Source organism: Polyergus mexicanus, unplaced genomic scaffold (genome assembly GCF_030449975.1).
Source record: "Polyergus mexicanus isolate NDT 795.1 unplaced genomic scaffold, iyPolMexi1.0 SCAF_5, whole genome shotgun sequence".
NCBI classification, from domain to species: Eukaryota; Metazoa; Arthropoda; class Insecta; order Hymenoptera; family Formicidae; genus Polyergus; species Polyergus mexicanus.
In genome coordinates, this window is record NW_027223325.1 from 10,460,808 (window position 1) to 10,476,842 (window position 16,035).

At 37.5% G+C, this 16,035-nt stretch overlaps 1 long non-coding RNA gene across 1 annotated transcript in view; it reads right to left on the reverse strand.

Annotated features, from left to right (window-relative positions):
* Positions 1–6,814: 6,814 nt before the first annotated feature.
* LOC138933747 (uncharacterized) overlaps positions 6,815–16,035 on the reverse strand; it is a 45,173-nt gene continuing 35,952 nt past the window's right edge. Inside the window, exons 2-3 of the long non-coding RNA XR_011447022.1 lie at positions 7,351–7,651; positions 6,815–7,276 (exon numbers count right to left, since the gene is read on the reverse strand). This is a non-coding gene — a long non-coding RNA (uncharacterized lncRNA). The remainder of the gene's footprint in view (positions 7,277–7,350; positions 7,652–16,035) is intronic.

Genomic DNA, 16,035 nt, shown 5'->3' on the forward strand with positions numbered 1-16,035 from the left:
AAATGAAGCAGGAGTTGAAAATTTGAGAAGCGACATAAATATGAAATCAATTTTTTATTGTAAAAATGAAATGACCTAAATTAAATTAAATAATATAATGCGCAGAATTTACCGCAGAACTTAATTAACTTTTTTTCCGCGCATTTATAATTTTCATATCATGGTCTAATTATTTAGTAAGAATACTAAATTACGAGACACACAAGCACAATATCCACGTCTTATCTCGATTTGCTAAATCGAGACACTAGGAATGCCAATAATCATAGACGATAGTTAATATTCCATGATGCTACGCACGACGGATCTCAATCTGCAAATCCGCCGAATTTTGCCGCCACGCGTAAATTCGGCGAGCATTTACATGGTATGAAAATTCGAGGAACATTTTCCGGAAAGTGGCGATTGCAGCGTCAGCATTCTACTGTTTCACATAATCGAAAATTTCTAGGCAAACGAAACTCTTCTCTCGTTCTTTCCCGCGCTCATTTTTACACTTCGACGTGATTTACTCTGTTGAGTCGAAATCTAGCGGAAAAGTCCCTCGACAACGGCCCCAAGAACCAGGTATCCCAACATCTCATGGGATCCGCCTTTTCTTGTACTCTCGCACTTCTCTCGCTCGAAATGGTTATCTCTTATATCCTCCTTTTACGCTCATGCTCTCAATTTCCGCCTGTCTTCATCTCTTCCTCTCAACTGTTCTGTGCTTTCCTTCGTCCTGTCTGTATAAGACTATCGCTGTTTTTTAGATTCACGCGGACTCGTTTGATGTCCGTCTTTCGCTTATTCCCTATCTCTCGTTTTCTCTCCTATCCATCTGAACAGTCGCAAACCTTTTTCTTTTTATCTCTTTCTTCTCCTCTCTTCTCTCCTTTTCTCTCTCTTTCTTTCGTCTATTCATGCCTATTCGGTTAGTTTTACCCGATCGATTCCATCGAGACTTATCTCCTTGTACGTGCTGCTGACTGGTTTCCATGACTGGCGGCGGCTTGTCTTTCTAAAGGAGCGCAAAACCAACGGGGACCGAGTGCAGTACTAACCGACCCAGCTAATTGGAATTGCATTAATTCCTTTCTTCGCCGGCTACTTGCCCGCTTGTTCAATAAGATCGCTCTTCAGTATGCGCGATCAACGACCATCGTGAAATCCGTGTTCCAACAACGTTCTAGGAATCCGACACGTTTTTTGCGATTTCACATGAATTTTAAGAATCTTCGGACAATTTTGCAATTGCTCGTTTTCCAATTGATACTGAAATATGATATTGTTTCATACACGAATTAGATAATATCTAGAGAATTTTTAGAAAAAAGTATTTCTCTTACTTTCTTGACGATAAAAGCACAGTTATTGTGAAATTTTACTTGATTACCCGTGGCAATTTTTTTTAATCCAAAGATTTTTATTTGCGAATCCCACTTAGGAATGAAGAAACTATACGTACATTGAATAAAAATAAAAGATTTGAAAGAAAGATATGACAATTTTGATATGGTTCTAGAATATATGCTATTAATATAGCAACAACTACATATATTTCCAATTTATGAAAATTTATTTATTCCACAATATTTATTATATAATATTATATTAATAATGAACACATAAAATTTAAGTTGTGCTCCAGATAAAAATTTATTTAATTATTCTATTCGATAAAAGGACAATATTATTATAAATATTATTCATAGAATGCGACAAGAAAACCTTTCATTAATTATATTTAACCTCGTTATCGTTCTGTTTCGAGAATAATATATAATTATTTATCTATATATAATCCAACAAATGTTAGAACTTAACTTTTTGCATTTATATTTGAAAGGGTTAAACTTATTGAAATCTTTACGTAATTGTGTTATTTAAACGTACATATTTATCAGCGGACGGTGATCAGAAACTGTTAGAGTCGAAATAATTCTGTGTATTACGTAATGAAATTTCCAATTTGTTTCTTATCAATTCACGGTATCGATGATATTAATAATTCATACATACATTCGTACATACATACATTACTCATATTGAGAATTGTGTATTGTATTGCATTTTAATTATAGATTTCCCTCTCTCTCTCGATAGTGAATATATTGTACTTGCAATATCATGAGTATCGATGAAGTATATGCAATCTGTATTAAGTTTAAATTATAACATAGCAATCTGAATGCACATGTAAGAATTTGAAATCAGATTGCGTATATTGCAATGCGTGAATGTGTGTGTTCAATCTTTACTAGTGTCCAAACTTACTTGCTCTTTCTATGGATTTTAAAGAATATTTTCCGCATCTCGATTTTCCTATTTTCTTTCCTGGTTTTCCTAGAAGGTAAAACATCACCAGCGAATCTGCCGGGACTAAAGGCGTGAGGCTCCGCAAACTTTTTGAATCAACGACTTCTTTCCTCTTTTCGCGGCTCTTTATTCTTCGTAGATATGTATGGACTAATCTCAAACAATCCACTATGCGATCGAATATATTTGTTGTTAGTACATTAATTTAGCGCTTCACGTTTGATTACACATTGCATTTAAAGTACTTACAAGGCTATTTAACTGTGTTGCGTTATCTGGTTTGCAAATATCAATTAATCCGTAATATCTGAATTTAATTGTTTCTGAAAAAGTACGCGGGATTTCTCTGATATAATATTCGATATATTTCTTATAACGTTTTAAAAATTTCCTTTGCACATAAAGATCTTATTTTTCTATAACTTAATATCAATAATAATGAGGCAAACAAAATAATCTCCGTAATTATTCGTCTAGTTACTAATATATTTTATATTTTTGCATACGCAGGTTAATTTTAATTATGGTTTAATTAATGAAGTAATTACAAAATCGGTAATCTCTAAACGAATACATAATTAATTTAATTATTGCTATCACATATTAATTCCATTATAACACATAATATACAATGAAATAAAATTAAGTAATTTCTATATATTATCATAATCTTTTCTGCAATTATATTAATTTTTATATAATATCCATTATATTTTACGTATATATACAAAGTAAAGTAAAATAAATATTCTTATTTGAACGAGTCATCGATAATCGATTACTGGATAGAAGAACGAGACAGATTGTATTGCATTGTCGATTATGGTATCGTCGAACATTTTTTCGCGTACATACGTACGACCAGACAGATAGTAACGTACCGGGACATTTTTCTTCTAATGCTGGCATAACTTTTATATCGTACGTACCATAGAGATACGCATCCGGGTGGGCGTGTACATAATGCATACTAGCCAGTCGGGTCGTTGAGTGACAGCCGAGCTAATGGACCATCTCTCTTCTCTCCTCTCATCACCGACAGCCGGACGCCATTGTTGACTTCGCATCATCCACTATGACGGCTCCTACGTCGCACGGTATCGTTGCTTTTCCTGCAAGAACCATCGTCATGTCTGGAAGTCTCTTTTATTAACTCGTCCGCGCCGAGCAAACATAGGTCAATATTTTGAAGATGGACATTTTTTGAAAGCAAACAATATAAAGCGCAAATATTGTTATGTATTTTATGTATTTTATGTACTTTAGTACTTTCGATATTATATATCTATAATACTCGTTTGCAATTCATCATAATCATCGACAGTTCAATGAACGCATAATTAATGTTAAACTTATATATTCCGCGCCCATTGTTACGAGGCCAACACGGGTTATAGTTGTAACGTTCACTTTTGACAAACGTAATGGCATTATATATGACAATAATTCGTTAATCACAAACTGTCCAATTAATGTCAAATTAAATGGTGTGAAATACGAGCTGCATTTCCGTTTGATGCAGGTGCGCCGCATGTTGATGTCATTACCGATCGTGCCAGAGACGAGCCAGTTATATATCGGATATAAATAGGGATTTGAAATCATTTTCTTGTCTAATGACAAAGTCGATTGTATTGTAAGAATATATTTTATTTAAGACAAATTTTGAAAGAATTAATATTTTTAGAATTTTGATTCGGACAACCGCGTGTATGCCTTCACACATACGTATATACAAATTACAATATAATTATCTTCTATCTATTTATGATTGCACGTCAGAGTGTTAAAACGTTTTCGAAAAAAAAGATTGCCATAGTTACGCTGGATGAAGGAGAAATGCGTCAATATAATGAGAATGAGAGAGACAGAGAGAGAGGGAAAGGGAGTTGAACATATGGACTCTCGAAGGGCATCGAGAACAAGGGACGGATATGGAGAACATTGGATGAGAGGAAAAGAATGGTGAAGGTAGAGGAGAAAGAGGAGAAGAGGTGGAGAGGCATACGTGAGCGAGGGTAACGTACTGTTCTCACCTCCGACGGGCCCTCGGGGCTTTCTCGGCTATCCTTTGGTGGTGTACACGTCGGTATACACGATTGTACTATCCGGTGTACGCATGTAGACGCCCAACTTCGTACGTGCGTGCATGCAGACTGGCATATACGATGCGATGCGCAAAGTCGACACCATATATACTCGTTCTATATATACGAGAAACGCGTTGTTCGAATCTACCCATCATCAGACGACTCGTATCATGTTCCACTAAAGGCGTGAAAGAGCAAGTTGATTTTCTCATTCTATCCTTTCCTCTTTCATTTCGATATGTCTGTCCGTCGTTGGTCTGCTATTCTCGCCGTTTTCTATTTCTATACCTAATATATAGCTTTCGGTTTTTTTTTTTTTTTTTTTGCAATACGGTTTTATTTTAGTCAGAGATTATTTCGTTCTGCATCTGCCGTTTAAATCAGGATAATAATCGAAAATAAATATATGGATCGGAAAAATTTTTTAATTGGAAAACGATTTGAAAAATAAATAATGTAGATTATGTGAAAAAATATATATATATAAAGTATATTTTAATATAATTTTTATTATCTCAATTTATATTTGCAAGTTTTCACAATTTTCCAGAGCTCTTGATTAAAATACGCATAAATTACTTTATATATTTATTGCATATTGTTATTATTTATTCGGACAATTTATCTCCATCATTTGATAAAATCTATAGCTAAAAATTCTATACTACATAATTGTTCGCGCATTGAATAAACAAGTAAAAAAGAGGGGAAATAAAGGGAGAAAGTAACCGACGACGCGATTGATTCATCGACGTTCGCGATTGTCGTACCTACGCGCAACACGCACTCACCTACGCACATCCGTGAATTATAGCGATCGCTATATTGCATCCATGGCACGAAGGGCGGACGAGAGAATCGGAGAGAGAATGACGCCGAGTCCGGGTCGTACTAGGGGGATGAAGAAGAGAGAAACTGCGACAAGGGCTGCTGACAGACAGTGACGGGTACCACTTTATCCGCGACACGATTCTGCGCTTACCACAGCCCACGAGTTTACCATCGTCGCCGTCAATGCCGTTCGCGCGACCGATCTGATCTGATCTCATCCTAGTCGCTCTGATCCACCATCTACTTTCTGCTCGCCACCTTCCTTCGTACATTTACCATCTTGAATACACTACTTGATCTCGTCCTTTAAATCTCTATTCGAGATTTTTCTTACCTTCTCTTGTTTTTCTTTTCCTCGGAAATCCACATAACGCGGCGACCTCGGTGTATCGAAAACATTTTTCCCTTCGCGAAGCTTAAACAGTGCAGTTCAGCCAAGTACGGAATCTCGAAATTTTTTATTTTGTTTTATATCCCGCGGATTGTGAAAACAAACTTCCCTTAAGTTTGTTCGCTTGGCTTTTTATTTTGTTTAAATACATTGCTTATTGCACTTTTCCGTTTCCATTTATTCGCATTCGCTAAGGAGGAGAAGCTACCTCTTCCACTCATCCTGATGACTCGGAATTGAATACGAGCTTTCGGCTCCACGACGCGATAGAGATGTCTGTATTTGGAAATCTTATATCGGTGAGGGGAGTGCGCCACTCTTGCAAATCGAACCCTCCTATTTCGGTCATCCTGTCGAACGGTTCTCGATCCTTCCCTCGCGTGCACCTGCCTGTCATTCGGTACGAAAGTGCTTCCGATTTCAACGCCCTAAGGGAAATAATCCGTCGCTTCGCTCCCTGGATCACGTAGAAGACCGCCGCGTATCCTTCCCGGAGTATTATGGATTTCTGTGTACCAACGTGTATGTATATTGTGTACATAGTATGTATCCGCGTATATATCGACCAAATGTAATGTACATGTGCGGCTGATTCGACGCTCCCCTATAATGTAAAGGAGGCGTCGCGAATGAAAGTCGTATGGCTCATCAGCGTCAGCGTGCAACCTGTCTTGTTGTCTGAAATTGTGGCAACGAAATGCACGAAACTTTATCGATCGGTTCAATTTTACGTGAGTTGAGCTTGTCTTAGATGGAAGCGTATATCTCGACTGACATTACAGAAGGGGAACTCTATAACAACTGTGACAAATATATATACAAAATTTCGTCAAATAATTTTAAAATAAAAATATGCAATCGAATGTCATTAATTATTCTTCTTGGAAAATGAAGTAAATTAATGTTTTTTTTTTTTTTAATTACAACATAATAGTTAATTATTATTTTAATATCATATTTATAATATCATTTATATCCAATTTATAATTTTTAAAAATTGCGAAATGAAAAAGTATATTCAATATAATAAATGTGTAAGAAATAGAACAATGTATCTTTAGCGAGTGTAACGTTCGAAAAATGAAAGGTACTCGTATAAAGCCACATAGCTGCCTATTTGTTGGCTTTACATTTAAACGTGTAAACGTTTATACAATAATTTTCTTACATTTATTATAACAAAGAATAAAACTATTACGTGGAAATACAAAACATGGAATACAAACACTGGTATTTTACGTTGCGTAATGACTTCGAATTTACATACATCGCAAGCGGCATCTGGCATGTCGTATTTCGGATCTCTCAGCTTACGTAAAATATTATCACGGCACCATCTGCCACTTGCAACAGATATACGGGAGAAAATATTTCGTTTATTCGTTTTGCGTACTGCGTATGCATACGCACACGAAAGCAATCTGTTTGAGTAAAGTCTGAAGATAATACGTAAAAGTAATCTCTGATTGCGTTTCACACTTTTATTTCCTAAATCGCTTTTATTTTGATCGGCGTGCTGCCACTTTCAAAAATATACTTGTTATTTATCTCGTTTTGCGGCTAACATAGTCATTATCCCGCATAATTTTAATTTTGCTTCATATATATTGAAAGAAAGACGACAAAAAGTATGACATTGCGAGACGCCTTTTAATTTTCATGATTGCTGAAAGAAAAAATATAATCACCGACCGTTCAAATGATAGAGCGTGAAGCTCTTTACAGGGAATATATATATACTTCTCTTGCCCGGGCCGTCATTTATGCTTTTTGGATGCAGCCGTCAGCTTCCAGTGGGCGTCGATAAGCATCCTAACGATCATCCAACGGCAACTAATTTTGGGTTTCTCTAATTAATACAAATAACTTCGATGAGAGAGAAGTCCTCGGATCCTGATTGCGCGAAAGACGAACCGTCTCGTCGCGTGCTTTCTCTTGCAATCGAATTAATTCCTTGTCCCTTCGCAGCAGCAAGTTCCACGACTCCTCTCAACGTGGTTCCACTCGAGCGGATATCTTCTCTTCGTCTCTTCCTTCCTGCCTTCAAAAAAAGAACGGATGTTCACCATCGAGGATCTCCAAATTATCAGCATTTATAAAGCGGACTTAAGCGTCCAGTTTCGCTAATGTCGATTTTAAAAGAATAGTCTATTGGAATCATTACTTTTAATTGTTATTTTTGCTTGCTCCTATTATCGGTTTTACGAATTATCGTATACAACACACATTATCGAGCGTTATTACATTTGATTTAATAATTATAATTCGAACGCGACGAAAGAGGAGATATAATACAATATTATTTTTTTTTTATCTTTGATTAAAATATATCAATATATTTTATTAAAACTGCGGCTACATAAAAATTATCAGACACAAAATTACCAACAAAAATAATTATGGATAAAATCATTGACGAAACAATAAGATCGAATCTGAATAATAAATAGATTCTTTTGTCATTTCTTTCTTAATAACAGCGCATTATGAATATAGAAAATTACAATATATACCTGAAATATAATTATTTTCTTCTAATTTAACGGGTAAATAAAAGCGAGATTAATTCTCATGAGGTTGTACTTCAGAAGAACTTTTAGCACTTCGTTTGAAAAATACGCGCGAATAGAGTATACCATTTCTGCCCGTCATATCATGTTGACGTAACATTTCTGCTTGCCTGCTGGCTTGCATGCCGACTTCCAACTCACGGAATGGTGCTCGGCTTCCTTCGTGTAAACAATAATCCTACCATGCAAACGCGAAAACGTAGGCCGGCCGAGCTATCGCGCTTCGCGTGCTTTCTCAAGCAAGAAATAGTATGGGCTCGCGTTCTCCTGCTTTCATGAATTTTCTATATGCACACCGGATGGATTAAAAATAACTGTAAAAGCGTTTTTGCGCGACGCTAGTTGGATGTAACGAATTCCTCCTTGTTGAAAGTAAATTTTGCACTGCCGGCTTTACTCCCACATCGCTCAAGAGCTAGAAGAATATTAAAAGCTATTTGAGAGGGATAATGTTTGTTGAGCATCTTTATGTAGCACAGAGAAATAACAAAGAATAAACATTTTTATTTATAATATTAACAATACATACCATTGATCTCACACATTACAACAGTATAATACAATAAAAAAGAATTCTTTATATGTTCATGTTAAGAAAAGTCGATCTGAACAGAGCCTAACGAATATATAAAGTTACATTCATTTTTTGTGCATTACTGTCGTTTAATAGTTACCGAAAATACTTATGAACGATATGAAATTTACTCAACGACCGACACTGATTAAAAAGAACAAGCCAAGCCAAGAATATCTCAACTTGCACTTCTCTTGGGACTTGAAACTGGAAAGTAGTTAAAGATTAGGGATAAACAGTATATATTAATGTACATAGCAAGTTTGCTCGATACCTGTCGCAAAAGTTACCAAGTTACAAGTCCGCCTTTCCTCACTGGGCGAAGTTTGTTGCTCGAGCGAAGAGGTTCGCAATCATTTATTAAAAGGTAGATCAGAGAAAACGGGCTGAGAAATTTCAGAGCGTCAAGAACGTAGACTGGAAAGATGAGCGCAACCAAGAAAAACGCATCGCATATGAATAATAAGCGAAAAAAAAAAATGATATATATACATAAACGCTTAATTAAAAAGTTTAGGATATAGATTAAAGTCACATACAAATTTGTGTAAATAACAGAATGAATTTAAAGAATTAAATAACTTAATTATGTTCCTTTACTAAGCTTGGTCAAAAATTTCGAGGCGAGAAAGAACGAGAGAGAAATAACTTACTGTATTACGTTAAAATCACTTTAGTCATTTACATTTAATTATCTCTGCACAATTAATATGACAATACTTAAAAAAAGTATAATACTCATTTTTATAAATGATTCTTCTATGCTAAAGCGTTAATTTCTTCTTTTATGATTGCGTCAATTTTATAAAGCACCATTTTTGCTGCTGGAATATAGTATGCTAATCTCTATAAAATTATTCTAATTAAATCAGCACATGTACATTACAAGTACACACACGCGCACACGTATCGCTTTATCGTAACTGATTCGAGTTATTCCAGATTTCTTGCACACAATAAATATTATAATTAAGTATTTTGAAGCGCTTTATAAAAATTACATAGAAATTTGCTTTCGAATTTAATATTTATTCTCCATGAAATGCGATTAAAGATTCTCAAGCATTGATCATCTGTGTAATGTTCTGAATGAGATATACGCAATACAGCTTGTCTCTTCGTCGACCTAATTACGGCTTCCTTCGTTCGCGAATAGAGAGCGTCGAATCCTAAGGCGATCAGGCGTTGGGCGTGTATGTATCGACGAGGATTATCTCGATCGTAAAGCGAGTCGCAGGTACAGTATAACCACGCGCCATGTTAGTGTACGCCTCTACGCTCGGAATTTCCCGGATAATTTGGTCGAAGCGAATCGCCAGTCTGTGATTTGCGAGCTCTCGATGGATGGAAACGATTCGTTGCGGATAAGAGAACGGAAGAGGGAAAGGGAGGATAAATGTTTCGAAACGAAGAGACGAGTAAAGTAAGAGGGAAGGAGAGAGGGACAAGGAGTCTCGACAATTTGCCATCGAGTTTGCGAGCGACTTCCTGGCAGCCCGAAGGTCTGTCTCCTAGACGAAGGAGAACAGAAACTACCTGGGTTAATCTATGTGAGAACTTAAGCAGCTGCCTCTGGTGGTAGAGGAAGCCTGTCCTTCCCTTATTTCCTTATAGCCGATACGAAGAGAAACAACAGGCTTTCTCCGCCGCGTTTCTTGCCCTTATCTCGATTACAGTTTATGCAGAATGCCCAGGTGTTTGTATATTATTACTAGGAGTAATTTAGCATAAAATCAATAGCGTTGCCTTCCAGCGTTTCTTCAAGGGTGAAACGCGAAAATTCGTTACTAATTTATACACACAACGTTTATCTGCCTTTCTAGTAGGAATATTCCCCCTAAAAATGAATTCACCCCGCGGACATTGTAATTTCCGCGGCAGAGTATCCTAAGCGTATTTCGCTAAGGAACCTCTTCCGTTTGACGGGTATAATATAATATTTTACGCATTTTGGCTCTTCTCTTTTTCTTTCAAAAAATGATGGATATAGCGGCCTCGTTCTGGCAAATGTCATCATGCTAACTGTATTCCATTTTTGCTTGTTTCAGGTAAGTGCAATTAGCTCTACGCGTTCAGCCGCGAACGGCGCGCATGGAAGGCACATGTGAGTATGTCGCTTTGATGAAATTTCGAAATGCTGCTACCGCGTCGATGTGATGGACGCTGGTGTTCTGACAGTCGACAGGACGTAGATGAAAGACGCGATAGCCGACGCGAAGCGAACGATCGAAAGAGAGTGGCGCGAGACTCGCGTCCAAATTGGACGCCGGAATGACGAATCGTCGCGGCTCTCGTACGCGAAATTCAATTAGGTCGGGTTCACCGGTTAGTCCGCGGCTATCTTCCAACGTGCCCCGCGAGAGCGAACGCGTCGATTGTGTCCGCGATCTCCGTCATCGATGGCCAACGATCCGCGACTCGATCGTACATAGTAATGTCCTCGCATGGTTCATCGATCTTTAAACCCAATTTTTAGGTATAATCGATAAAGGATTTAGTTGGCGTGTTAAAAAAATTTAACGATCGAATACTGTTTGAAATATCAAAATTAAAATTTTTCACATCAAAATAATAATGATAAAAAAAGATTTGGTCTTGTTATCGCGATTAAAATGTACAATAAATATATTAGATAGAAAATGAAAGAAAAGAAAATGTAGAATCAAGTTAAAGAAGATTTATTATGTAATACTTTTCAATGTTCTATTTCTTGACAAAAAATAATAATTAATTATTCATCGAGTTTTCTACGACGAAGAGATATTTTTCTATTATTCTCCAGAAAACTTTCTAGAAATTTATAGCAATTTATTTTCCTTTCCCAGCGATCAATTTTTTATTATAATTTTTTGACGATGCCATGACAGTCCTATTTCTGTTCTTAGCATAAAATTTTTTATATAAATATATATATATATATATATATAATCACCAAGGCAGTCTTTACTAGCAGCCAAGGACTTACTGAATTGTCCGCCAAGCTTGATAGGACACAAGCGAATCATGAAGTTACTTCTAAGCTAAAGTTTACTGGTTACACCAAATCCCACAGAACTCTCCGCATTCAAAATGGCCCGTTGTGTATTCTTCTGTGTAATTATGGACATTCCGAGTCACTCTACACATATATGCAAAAACACATATTTACTCATATAGCAACGCTTCTTCCTAGCGGTCAAGCATTAGTTAGTTGGTTATATGTGACTAAAGTTTCTGTAACCTACATAATCCTGCATTACATATACGCTTAACAAGTGTAGCGGATTATCAATATATACATATACATATTGCAGATTATTTATAAAATCAGTTCTTCTGACAGGCTTCCAAGATTTTACTTATTTATAAAGTGCTGAGAGAATCTAAACTGGCGTTTTATAAAAAATGTAGTTTGTTCTTTATAAAAAGATTGAGTTTACATAGAGTCTACAATACATATATATATATTTCATATATAAATATAAATTTACATATATATACTTGGACTTATACATATATATATACGCGAATAATGTATTCTCGCGTGACTAAACAGAATCAAGATATACCGACGGACGACACAGTTGGGAACTCAAGCCGCATACATTGTATAGTCAACCGAGTTGCATAGAAGGCTCCGAACTAATTATTATAATTCCCATAACAATGGTCGTACATTAAAAATTAATGTCGCTGATGGGACATAGAAATTAATCATAGCTCACCTACACGTATTCGGTGACCTACTGAATCGTTGAAATACGATAAAAATAACTTTTCAGACAGTCATTGGTCTCACAACAACCTTACGATCTGTGAGAATGCGCGAATGGTCGGCCGGTGCATTGATGATGCACATAGATAATTCCATAGGCGCGACCTCCCTTATAAAAAATTACAATCTCGCGTGTTATTTACGAATTATCAGACTTTGAAGTAAGAAAATTATTTCTTGCATTATAAAGATAGAGAGATGCTGATTTTAATAGATTTATCTTAAGAATCGTTTAATAATTATAATTTATTTATTTGTTAGGCAAAGTTTGTAACGTTATTTAAAACGTAAAGTATAAAATTGAAAATAATATATATATATTATATATATATATATAATATAAAATATATAAATATATAATATGTCTTTGTTGTAATATATATTAGGAATGCCATCATTACTTTTCGTTAGCTTTCTATATTGCTGATATAATTCATGACTTTATAGTAAATTGAAAGTAAAATATCATTTGGTTGTTAAAATGTAATGTCTTAAAATACAATAATTGTGTAATTAGCATCTTCCAAATCAAAATTCCTTTGCGGATCGATAAATTGCCGTAAAATCGCCTATAAACTTTGATTTCATCGGCGATCATGCTATGCCGCATTGCAATGACCGCGATAACCGATTTTGGTCCTGAATTATGAAGGAAGTTTTAAACCGCCCTGCCTTCATTGGCAAACGCAATTAATTAGCGAAGAGCCGGCCCGCCTATGAATTATTCGTATTTCTATAGCGTCCACGGACGAGAATGCCATTGGAGCTGTCGAAATGTTTGAATCTCGTATAGCGGGAGATAAATGCTCGGTTGAAATATGTACGTAAGCCAGAATTTCGATCAATGCGTCTGTCTCTTTCTCTTGCCTCCTAATGCCTAGTTGATGAAAAACTTAATAAATTGCCGGCGTCGTGAAGGCTTTCGAGTCAGTAAGAAAACTCCGTTTCTGGCATTGACAGCCGAAGAATGTCTCGCGGGCCTCTCATAGCGAGAGACATTACGCCGCTTGATGTAGAGTCATCTTCGTATGCACGTTGCGCACTAGTACTTGAATTGCTAATTTGAGTATATACGCGTCGTTACGCACAGCGCTTTAGCTATAGCTAATAGTATACTATTACGATGTTCTCTATCCGCGACAAAGTCAAATCTATTTTTAATGATAAGAGAAATGCAAAGAAATTTACAACGCAGTGACTCACGATTATTGCGAAATGCATGCATATTATTAAGCTGTTAACAAATTATTTATTAAATATTCCATTATTTCCAGATCTTATTATAATTCCTAAAACTCCAACTTCTCCGACATGATAATATAAACGCACACTTTTTCAGGATCGTTCGTCAATTATTACGGCAAACTGAAATAATACGGTGCGCGTTTCCCAAAATCGTTCGTAATTATATCAAGAACTTTATTCCACGAGCGCCTTTCGCCGCGACGTAATTTCCCTCGCGGTATCGTCGCGTTCGACTCGTATACGTACAAAACTTCCGGAGAGGTATTCGATGCCGTATTTTAAAAGTAGTTGCGTTCCAGTAACATTAGGTTATATGGTACGCTATCGTTTCGTCTAAAGTGTCGCGGTATCGGTGGAAGAACATGGCGCACGCCACGCGGAACATTGCATTGCGGTCTCTGGGAAGAAATTGCTCTCGACAAAATCCAATAGGTCGAGATCGAATCGGTACTCGCGGCCGTTCCGGAGAGCTTTATTTCCTCGGTCCGTCCGCGCGGTCTAAACCAGACTAAACGGAACCCACAACGGCACGAGGTGGTAGCCGACAGCAGCACGTGCTTTCGCTGTCCAGAATCCGTCGTCGCCATTCGTTTCGCGTATGGCGAATTTTTTGCCCGCAAAGGAAAAGAGAGAGAGAGAGAGAGAGAGAGAGATTCAAAGGCAGAAGCTATTAACATCGTGACTTTTCTTTCGTTCAACAGCCAGAACTCATTACCACATCGTATAAGAGTTCCGACAGTTTTCGAGGTAAAGTTGGATTAGAGGTTGGCAGCTCGTTAGCCGACCTTATCGATCCCTTCTCTTGGATACCATTGCGCGTGGCGTATTAATTAAAAAATGAAAATCCAGGAGGCCCCCTCCTCGTTCAACATACGATCTGTAATCCCCCACGGTGCAAGTTTCGCTCACATTCTCGCTCGTTCTTTCTCCCTCTTTTTTTTTTCCTTCCTTCAGAAACGGCCGCGAAGTTGTAAATTGCACTGGAACGCTTATCGATTTTCAATTTACTCCTCAGTATCAATAATTCAACGAGTCCCGGAGTACTACTTAAATGAACCTAGCGAAGTCTCAATGGGTCAGCCACAGTTTATCTTTTCATATCTATTTTATAGTCGAGAGCGCTGAATTATACCTCGCTGCGAAAAATATTGTAAATCCGATCGAGATAAAATATTCCGAATGGATAGCTAAGTCGAGTGCGCGTTCTAGAAACGGCTACAAATAGATGGTCGCCTTCAAATTGATCGTCGACAGGCGTGAGAAGCAACATGCGCACGCAATCTTATCAAATCATTATCGAAATGGCCTCCAATCAAACGCGAACAAGGGAGACTCGCATGACATTCGAGTTACAAACAAATGTGTGTTACGGACAGGTGAGAGTGACATCTTGCAATCACTCTGGTCCGCCAATTTATCGAAAGAAAGATTAATGATTGTCGGAGAATAGCGTGTTTCGTTTTACGAAGCCTCCGGCGAGATATAAGGAATAAGAGAGGGAGAGAAAAGATAGTGACAGACACCAACGTCAGAATCGATCGAGATCTGGAATGAAATAAAATATGCTCGCGAGAGCACACGGCCGTAATTACGAGCGTCGAGGAAAAATACAGAGCGCCATTACCGGAGGGTTAAGTGAACCTGCCGTGATCGGGTTATACGGAGATGAGAAAAAGAGAAGGACGACGCGATACGGAAGAAGGAGGTCAGCAGTAGAATATAGCAGGGAAGAAGGAAGATAAGGAGAAAAGGAAGGTAGATAGACAGAGAAAAGGAAGCAGGGCAAGGTAAAGCCGGAGGAGAAGTATTACTCAGATAACTGAAACGTGGAACGAATGAACGAAGAGAACCTTGAAACGGTTGGTAGGAAACGAATCGTAGGAGGTGGCCAGAGGAGAATCACAGGGCAAAGTTATTCTCGCGGGGACCAAGGGTGGAAAAGCAAGTACAGCTTGCGTGTTCGGCCGCAAGTTCGCCTTAGCTTCCGGTTGCTCGCATGCTACGAGTCCACTTGTATTAGACTCGCCGTACGAACGCACGCCCGTCCACGGTTTGGACATAGTTCAGTCAACGGCACACGACCGCACGTTGAGCACACACACTCACCGAACACACGATCAAACACACAAAAACCATTTCGCACAGAACTCACCCCTCAACGCGGAAGCTAATCGCCGGTTGAATTAATTCCAGAACTGAGAATGGCTTCTGTGTGCCGACACACCGACTATCTGAAAGTGGAAAGATATCGGACAATCGAGTGCGACTAATGGTTGCCGGAA